The 10,494-nt window shown below is 37.2% G+C and overlaps 1 pseudogene; it reads left to right on the forward strand.

The window, feature by feature from the left end:
* The first annotated feature begins 8,948 nt into the window (after positions 1–8,948).
* LOC119045426 (40S ribosomal protein S2-like) lies at positions 8,949–9,877 on the forward strand (annotated as a pseudogene).
* Positions 9,878–10,494: the final 617 nt, after the last annotated feature.

Genomic DNA, 10,494 nt, shown 5'->3' on the forward strand with positions numbered 1-10,494 from the left:
GGGAGGGCAGTTGCAGGACTGGGTGAAAGGTGAAGGGATTAAGAACTACAAATTGGTAGTTACAAAACAGTCACTCGGATGTAAATTGGTACAGCATAGGAAATATGGTCAGTCATATTGCAATGACTGTGTACAGTGCCCACTGAGTACTGGAAATATTGAGGGGATAACTTTGTAAAGTATATGATTGTCTAAACACTAAGCTGTACACCTGAAACCAATACAAAATACATTTTTTAAAGTAAGATAAATAAAATAAAATTTGTGAAACAAATTTAAAACCTTAGAAAATACATTGAAGTAACAATGTGCCAAATACTATAAATTTTACATTTTTACCTAAAGGCTTGCTTAAAACAATTTTTGAAGTTAATTAATTTTCACAAGATTGACTGTTTTCAAAAGCAACGAGTAACCAAAAACACACTCACCGTTAAATTAAAGGGCATTCCCATAACAATTTTAAATCCACATGACAGTTAAGTAATTTTGTCCCTCAACCCTCCCCTCTCCCATAGCAACACAAGTAATTCTGAGGCGTCTCCAAATATCACCATGTTAAAACAAGCACAGGGAACAAAAACAACACAGATTTTAGTGCACATACCCAAATTTTTACTGGATTTAAATATAGCAGGTTTGAACTCCCAATTTGCAAACTACGGTAATTGCAAAGATAAAGTAGTTATTGAAAAAGAATACCTTCCCCAAATATCATTAGTTTACTAAAAATGTTTTCTAATTCTAATTTAAAATATCTAATTTTTAAAAACTGCTAATTAAGAAAAATTAACTTTGCAAGTTTCATCACACCATATGGCTACATTCTCTCTTTGTTTTGTTTCGGTTTCCATAATAATGTTTGTTATCCAAAAGTCTTTAAATAGAAAACATTTGCAACCTAACTGTCAACTTTATAAAATCGTTTTTTAATAGAAGTGATTCTTTTCCAGCCTTTCTTCTTTAGTTAGAAATTGTACTAGCAAGACAAAAATTGTAAATAACAAGAGAAAAAAGAAAAGAAAAATGTTTTCCCTGGAGAACTTAGAGATAACCACAATGCTGGACATAGTACCATTGGAGGATGTCTTCTTCCCATCTCTTAGTCCCAGTGCAATGAGGTTATCTAAAAACAAAGTCAAGGATGAAGTGACTTTGACTTTGAAAGCAGGAATTCAGAAATAGGCCTTATTTTAGCATTAACTTTGAAATCTGCAAAGCTGAATTTTTCACATTGTGGCTAATCCCAAAATAATAACATTCATAGCTTCTTAACTTAATATGTGCTATGCTAGGACATTATGAAAAGTACGAGGTCATTGCATGATAGGAATTTTTCAGTTCCATTTTAATCATCTGGGACCATTGTCATACAAGCTGGGGGGACCCCAAAAATAAATGGAATTATCTTCTACAGGGCCAGCCCCTTGTAGTACAGGCTTCCCCCGCTAGGCGAGTACACTGTTTCAGTGTACTACTGGTGTTGTGAGAGGCTGTATTCAGCTTCATTGAATTTTGTTTGAAAACTATTTCACTGTATTTGCCCACTTCTTGATGAGTGATTTACGAGCTCATCTTCCCACACTGCACTGAGTCTTTAGCAGTTTTTGACCAAAAGCAGTATGACCCTTGTGCCTTACCCTCCCTATTCACCCCGTCTCATTCTGAAAGACTTTTTTTGTTTCCCCGAATGAAAAAAGTCCTCAAAAGGAAATGTTTTGTTAATATGGAAGAAGTGAAACAAAAAACAGCAGAATCACTAAAAGGCATCAAATTTGATGAGATCAAAAACTGTTTTGATCCCTGGCTGGTGTGGCTCAGTGGATTGAGTGCGGGCCTGGGAACCAAAGAATCAGTTCGATTCCCAGTCAGGGCACACGCCTGGGTGGCAGGCCAGTTCCCAACAGGGGACACACAAGAGGTGACCATACATTGATATTTCTCTCCCTCTGTCCTTCCCTTCCCCTCTAAAGATAAATAAATGAAATCTTTTTTAAAAATTTAAGAAAATTTAGAACAGTTTGAAAAAAATGTTTTGAGCGGTGGGGAAAAAAATGCCTTGAAAGGTATATTGCATCAAATGGAGAGTATTTTGAAGGTGACTGAAGTTTGCACGTGTAAGAATACATAATTTTTTATAAATAAATTCTAGGTTTTTCAGGGTCCCCCCTCGTCTATGCAGTCTATCATTCACCAAAATGTCATTATGTGTTACATGACTGGATGCTAATTTGTTCACAACCAATTGTGACTCTGACCAGAAATACCTTTACAGATTTAGTGATTACTGTTCAGCTAACAGAGAACAGTTTGCTATATTCCAAAACCCCCATTGCTCCAGAAATGATAGCCGTAGAAACTCTACTGTCTTCTCAGCACTTGACACAGGTTAGATTCCTATCCAAGAGTTAAGCTTTCTTCTTTAGTAACTATCTCAAAAATACTTGAATAAAGTAAGTGATACTTAAAATAAGAATTCAATACAGATGAATAAATGAATGATCTATTAAAAATTTTAGTTTTGTATATAGTACCCAACAGATTCATTGATTTTTTTCATTTGTTCATCAGGTATTTGAAAATAAGGTAGAATAAAGTAAATAAACCAAACCATTAAAAATGTTTACTTTATTAAAATAGCTATATGAATAAGGAATAATCTCATATCATTTAATAAAAATGAAGAAAAAAGAAATTGCCTTTGATTAATCTTGCATGAGGAGATTTTGAACCATCACTAATCAGAAAAAGTCAGTTGGATGTAAAATGAATTTTAGTTCTTTTTGGATGTTTATTCAGCTTTATTCAGATAAAATGAAACTTTCCTGGAGCCTAAATTATAATTTAAGTATCTATGTTACTAATGGGCCCATACAGTTTTAGAAAATGAAATGCTACTTTTCAACTCATCTGAACTAATGAAATATCATTCAACAAATTAAACCCTGATGTGTTTTAAATCAAACACACAATTTACAGTGACTACATATACCATATTAATAATTTAAGGACAAGGCAAAAAATCAAAAATAATGACCTGGGAATTCTTAGCAAATCCATAGCAACCTAGATTCTCATTTGGATGTGTGTGTTTATTGTTTTATAGTTTACTAATGATTCATATTCATTGAGTATGATCTTGTTAAGATGCTGCCAAAGGGAGTACTTTATTCAAAATCTAATTTCTTCATTAAGGAACCTATCACATTTCTTATAATCTGAGCCTATCATTTTTCCATGAATGTTTTACATTTTACATTTTTTAAAGTGACTAAAGCAATCTATCTTCTTTGGAAATGGCAATTCTACAAAAGAATGAATTGTACATTTTATGATACAAACTTAAATATATTGCATTTGTCTGGTTTTCTATTAATATTCATGAAATTTTTTGCACTATCTAGATTGTAGTTAATTCAGTTCCCACTTTTCTAGTAAATGTGGTTGAGCAAAAGCCCAAATTGCTATTTTGTGAAGTGTGCTGAAGTGTTGATATGTAATATGGTTAAAAATGACTAATAACAAACATAATAGGACCTTTTTTACAGTCTACTTCTAAATATGTTCTGGAACTTGCTTGCATTATCACTGGTCTTTTAAGATTTGGGCCTAATATATAAATATTTGTCATTGGCATCACTGTAAAATCCAATAAGCTAGAATATAATATGAAAATGTAGTATACAATCAAATTTTAAAATTCCACCCTGGCTCGTGTAGCTCAGTGTATTGAGCATGGGCTGAGAACCAAAGGGTCGCTGGTGTGATTTCCAGTCAGGGCACATGCCTGCGTTATCAGCCAGGTCCCCAATAGGGGGCACGTGAAAGGCAACCACACACTGATGTTTCTCTCCCTCTCCTTCCCCTCCCTTCCCCTCTCTCTAAAAAATAAATAAATAAAATCTTTTTAAAAATTCCAATTATTTAGTTGCCTATTATGTGATCTAGCTATGTATTTCGTACATAGCAATCCCGGGCTCCCCATTTCTAAAACATAATTCCTTATCTTAACTAACGTCACGAATATCCTCTTCGTCCTTTATTTTGCCTACTGGTTATGGAGAATAGTTGAAAGCACGTGCTTTGAAGTTAGGTGATTATAGGTCCAAAGTCTAGCTTTGCCAATATAATAAGTTTTATATCATAGATTAAAAGAGATAAGATAGGTAAAGCTTTTAAAAGCATCCTAAATCAGTAATCTAAGAGTCTTAGTCTCTTTTATTACTGCCTCTTTTACAGCCAGTCCAGACTAGCTTGGTTACTCCTTGAATATCTAAATATTTCTCTCTCTCTTTTTTTTTTTGCTGTGTATAATGCACACTTTTTTTTATTGTTGTTCAAGTACAGTTTTCTGCCTTTCCCCCCAACCCCAGCCCAACACCCCAGGCCTCCCTACCTCCTTTCCCTGTTTTCACTCCCCCTTGTTATTCTCCATGTGTCCTTTATAATTGTTCCTGCAAACCCTTCACCCTTTTCCTGTGAAAGTCCCTCCGCTCCCTGCTCTGGTCACTGTCGGCCTGTTCTCAATTTCAGTGTCTTTTGTGATATTTTGCTTGCTTGTTTATTTTATTGATTAGGTTCCTGTTAAAGGTGAGATCATATGGTATTTGTCTTTCACTGCCTGGCTTATTTCACTTAGCCTAGTGCTTTCCAGTTCCATACATGCTGTTGCAAAGGGTAGGAGCTCCTTTCTTTCTGCTGCATAGAATTCCATCATGTAAATGTACCACAGTGTTTTGATCCATTCATTTACTAATGAACACTTAGGTTGTTTCCAGCATTTGGCTATGATAAATTGTGCTGCTATGAACATTGGGGTGCATAGGTTCTTTTGGATTGGTGTTTTAGGGTTCTTAGGATATAATTCTAGCAGTGGAATTGCTGGGTCAAAAAGCAGTTCCATTTTTAGTTTTTTGAGGAAATTCCATACTGTTTTCCATAGTGGTTGCACCAGTCTGCATTCCCACCAACAGTGCACTAGGGTTCCCTTTTCTCTGCATCCTCTCCAACACTTTGTTGATGTGTTTATGATGGCCATTCTGACTGGTGGAGGTGATATCTCATTGTGGTTTTAATTTGCATCTCTCTGATTGCTAGTGATGCTGAATATCCTTTCATATGTCTGTGGGCCCTCTGCATGTCCTCCTTGGAGAAGTGTCTGTTCAAGTCCTTTGCCCATTTTTTAATTGGGTTGCATGTCTTCTTAAGGTAGAGTCGTGTGAGTTCCTTATATATTTTGGAGATTAAACCCTTGTCTGAGGTATCATTGACAAATATGTTTTCCCATACAGTTGGTTCTCTCTTCTATCTAAATATTTCTTAATATGCCCCTTCCTCTTTACTTGCACTGCAGCAGCCTCAGTTTATACGTCGTTATTGCTTTTCTGCATTATTTCTGTTTCCTCCTCAATGGTCTTCCTGTCTCAACTCTAGGCTCCTCCACTCCATCATCCATAAGATATCCAAAAGAATGTCACTAAATGTCTGAGATAATATCACTGCAACACAAATCTCATTATTTTACTCTTCCAAATTAAGCTTTCAATAGCCTACACCCAAATTCCATTGTATGATTTTTAAAGGCCTCAGTGATCTGAGATGTAACTCCTGCTCACTTGATCAGCATTAACTATCACTACTTCTCATCCTCCACCCCACCTCCATCGCACTTAACAGATGTATAATCTCCACCTACTTTTGCATCATAATCTCTATGTGAGTTTTCCTAATCTGGAATAGTAGAAAAGCAACAAACATAACCCTCCAGATAGATTGGAATTGCCACTTTACATTAGTATCTTATACAGCAGAGTTTTTTATGTCAGATCTCTTAAATAAGATTATTGTTTGGATTATTACAAAAAGAATTATAGATCAGAATTCTAGTTCAAAATCTTTTCAAACATGCAGCATGGCTCTTTATTGCTAATACAAACTAAAACCTTCAACCAGATCAGAAACAGTGCTTTCCAAACCAGGACTGCACAGGTTAACCCAGAATCCAATTCAAATAGGACATACTAGAGTGAATTTTTTAGAATTTGTAATCAGATTTCCTAATAGTCACTTTCTTATATAATGTTAAATCTAATACAATTTAAAGAGATGAAAGTTAAAAATTTCTTTAAAAGCAATGTGGTAAAACATTTTTTTAAGTAAAAAGCACTTAAGATACCATGAAAACGCAAATAGGACACAGTAAGAAAAAAAATTAAAAGCATTGATTTTAAGATTACCCTCTTACCGGTATTACTTTGAGTAATATGTCAGATTTCCCTTGTACATTTTCAATGATCCTGTTGTCTCTCTTACATGATTGTTTACCTTGATTTTATAGAAGATATATTACTGCTTCATAACAGGGGAAAATAAACATATTCCAGGCACCAGAGAACCATTGCCTGAGTACCTGCAATGCCTGGCTCTGATTTTCTCACTCAGTGGTCTGAATATGTTTGATATGCCACAATTTAGTATTTATCATGTCCCTGCCTAGTTCCCTTCTCCTCCCTGTGAATCACAGATTTTTAAGGCTATAACTGCACCTAACCTCATAGCTAGAGATCTTCATCAAATTCGTCTTTATGGGTTTTCTCCAGGGCATACAGCTTACAGGAACTCAGAGGCTGTTTAAATTATTCCAACACTATTACGCGGATCTATCACACTGATTGAGTAAACATAAATTAACAGCAATCCTAAATGAAGGAAAATTAAATATATTTCATCTCTTTATTGTTCTTATAATTAAGACAAAATAGCCAGTAGTAAAGAGTTCCTCAAACTGGAAACTATTGACAGTTTGGAACAGATAAGTGTTTCATGTGCATCATAGAATATTTAATATCATCTCTGACCTCTACAGACTAGATGTCAGTAATGCTACCCACCCCCACCCCAAATGACAACTAAAAATGTCTTCAGACATTGACAGACATTCCCTGTGAAATCACCCCTGATTGGGAACCTTGTTATTTTTGAAGTACAATCTCTAGAACAGGGGTTGGCAACCCACAAGCAGGAGTCAGTCTGGCCACATATATCCCATTAGCATGTACCATAGCCTCTTTTCATGCACCCCATGAGTCTTAGAATGTTTTTTACATTTTTAAAAGATTGCAAGGAAGAAGGAGAATATGTAATAGAGACAGGAGGTAGCCTGCAAAGCTTCAAACACTTGCTATGTGGCACTCTGCAGAACAAGTTTGTCAGTCCTTGACATGAATAAACTGAGGCTCCAGGAAATTAAATAACTTGTCTAATTTCACACATTCTGACATCACATCTAGTTTGCTCATTATTCTCAGCTTTTTACACTTCTGCACTATATTTTTCACAGGACAATTAGGGTTTGAAACAAATCTGCCCAGGAAGGAACAGGACAAATAAAAGGGATTATCTTACATACTCATATGTTTCAGCTTGCAGTTGATGTTTCCTTTTGGATGTCCTGTTTGGTTTGCAGAGTAGGAATCCATCAGACATGTTCTCTGGTTTCATTTGCATGACCTAATTTTGGCACGGGGATATGGAAACACTGTAAAACACCAGCATTTTCTGTATTCTAAAGTATTAGAAGCAGGAGTTTTACCTACTTAATTCTAGGAAATACCAGATAAATGGATAAACAAACTGACTAATAAGTACAATGGCAGGTTATTCAGCCTCAGGAAAGAACGAAGTTGCATGTGGCAATACGCGTGAACCTTGAAAACTTGATGCTAAAGTGAAATAAATTAGACACAAAAGGGCCACTATTATATGATTCCATGTACATGAAATATATAACTGGATTAGGAAAATTCATTATTTGGTTATCAGGGGTTGTGAATTGGACAGAACTGGGAATTATTGCTTAATGCGTGCAGAGTTTCTGTTTGGAGTAATGAAAATTTTGGAAATAAATACTGGGTACAGTTGGACAACATTTAAATATTATTAATGCCACTAAACTTACACTTAAAATAGTTAAAATGGCAAATTTTATGTTATATGAATTTTACCACAATTAAAACCAGGTTTGTCCTGAAGGGTAGCTCTGTTGGATAGAGGGTTGTCCCAACACACCAAGGTTGCAGGTTTGATCCCTAGTCAGGGCATATATAAGAACCAACTAATCACTGAATGCACAAATAAGTGGAATAGCAAATTGATCTCTCTCTCTTACCCTCTCTCTCTCTCCCTCTCTCGTCGCTATCTCTATATGTCTCTCTCAAATCAATAAAAAAAAATATAATGGTTTTCATCTTTATGCAGACAAATTCTGGATACCCAAGTGCTGAGAACATGACCAACCATTTATTTAGCTGGCAAACATCCATCCCACTTTTACTTTAAATCAGGTTTTCTCAAGATAGGCATTGTTGATAATTTGGAGGCAGAATCCTTTTTTGTTGTCAGGAGTTGTCCTGTGCATTGTAGGATGTTTAGCAACACTGCTGACCTCTATGTACTGAATTTTAGCAGCATCCCCCTCCTTTTGTTCAGCAAAGATGTCTCCAGACATTGCAAAAGGTTCCCTGGGGTTGGGGAAGGTGGTGGGCAAAAATCCTCATCTGAGAACCACTTCCTTGAGATAATGCATACGATGTTGAATTGCTTAAGAAACTCTTTAATAAAGGGTTATTACCACACACACACACACACACACACACACACAAACTCCTTTTGCACAAATGATAGCAGAGCTATTAAACCATAAAGAAATGGCCTTGTGACATAATGAGCTCTCTTTCAATGGAATGTTTAAACAGAGACTGAAGGTCATTCTTTTAAAAGCGTCATCCGTTAAGTTGGAGAATGGACTATGCATCTCAAATAATGTCAGCTATTAAGTTTCTCCAGTTCTAAGTACAAAGAAATGTAGGCGTTTACAGGTGTGTGAATGTTAACTGACTGAGAAATTCTTCTTTATAAAGTTTGTTCAGCTTTTTCCCAAGGAACACCAAATGGCGGATGACTCCGGTGCTGCGGGAGGGCCGGAGGCCCCGGGGGCCCGGGGGCCCTGGGATGGGAGGCCGAGGAGGCTTCCAGGAGGATTTGGCAGTGGCATCCGGGGCCGAGGTCGCGGCCGGGGTCGGGGTCGCGGTCGAGGCCCTGGAGCTCGCGGAGGCAAGGCCGAGGATAAGGAGTGGATCCCCGTCACCAAGTTGGGCCACCTGGTCAAGGACATGAAAATCAAGTCCCTGGAGGAACTTTATCTCTTTTCTCTGCCTATCAAGGAATCTGAGGTCATTGACTTTTTCTTGGGGGCATCCCTCAAGGACAAGGTTTTGAAGATTATGCCCGTGCAAAAGCAGACACATGCAGGCCAGAGGACCCGATTCAAGGCATTTGTCGCCATTGGGGACTACAATGGACATGTTGGTCTGGGTGTTAAGTGCTCAAAGGAAGTAGCCACTGCCATCCATGGGGCCATAATCTTGGCCAAGCTCTCCACTGTCCCTGTGCAGCGAGGCTACTGGGGGAACAAGATCGGCAAACCCCACACCGTCCCTTGTAAGGTGACCGGGCGCTGTGGCTCTGTGCTTGTGCACCTAATCCCTGCACCCAGGGGCACTGGCATTGTCTCGGCCCCTGTGCCCAAAAAGCTGCTGATGATGGCTGGTATTGACGACTGCTACACCTCAGCCAGGGGCTGCACTGCTACCCTGGGCAACTTTGCCAAGGCCACCTTCGATGCTATCTCTAAGACCTACAGCTATCTCACCCCTGACCTCTGGAAAGAGACTGTGTTCACCAAGTCTCCCTACCAGGAATTCACTGACCATCTGGTAAAGACCCACACCAGAGTTTCCGTGCAGAGGACCCAAGCTCCAGCTGTGGCCACCACATAATTTTTGTACGAGGAAAATAAAGTGAATTAAGCCTGTTAAAAAAATAATAATAATAAAATAAAATAAATAAATAAAGTTTGATCAGTACTTCTATTCTGCTGGCAAGGAGTGCATGGAACTTCACTGTATTATGTTTTGCATAAGACCTTGAAGACAGAAGGGGGGTATTACTGTTTTTTACCTAAGTGCTAGAAAGAAAAATAACTTGATTCATCATTATAACCTTCTACTTAGGTATTCATTTGGAATTAATCATTTAATCATATTTGTATTTTAATATTACTATTACAGCTAGTGCTTTTTTCTTTGAAAATTATTATTTCAAGGTATTTTAGATTCTGGTTGATGTATAGTCAAATTGAGAATACTTTCTGAATTCAGAAAATGCTTCTGGGTAGAGAGGATGTTTAAGGAGCCTTCAGCAAGGGTGATAATGTTTCCTGACTTATGGACGCTTGCTTGTTTTTCTCTTTATGTTTTCACACTGTAATGTAAAAGCGATTCTATAGTCACATAATGCTTGGAGTCCTGAAATATTTAAAGACAAAAATGGGCTTTCTCCATCTGTCTACAATACCAATATCAAGACCTTTCTTTTAGCATAAAGAACCTATTATTTTAACATGTGTGTTATTCTCCCCGATATTAGTATACTAGG

The sequence above is a fragment of the Artibeus jamaicensis genome, unplaced genomic scaffold (genome assembly GCF_021234435.1).
Source record: "Artibeus jamaicensis isolate MK-2021 breed Jamaican fruit bat unplaced genomic scaffold, CSHL_Jam_final contig_388, whole genome shotgun sequence".
Taxonomy (NCBI): Eukaryota; Metazoa; Chordata; class Mammalia; order Chiroptera; family Phyllostomidae; genus Artibeus; species Artibeus jamaicensis.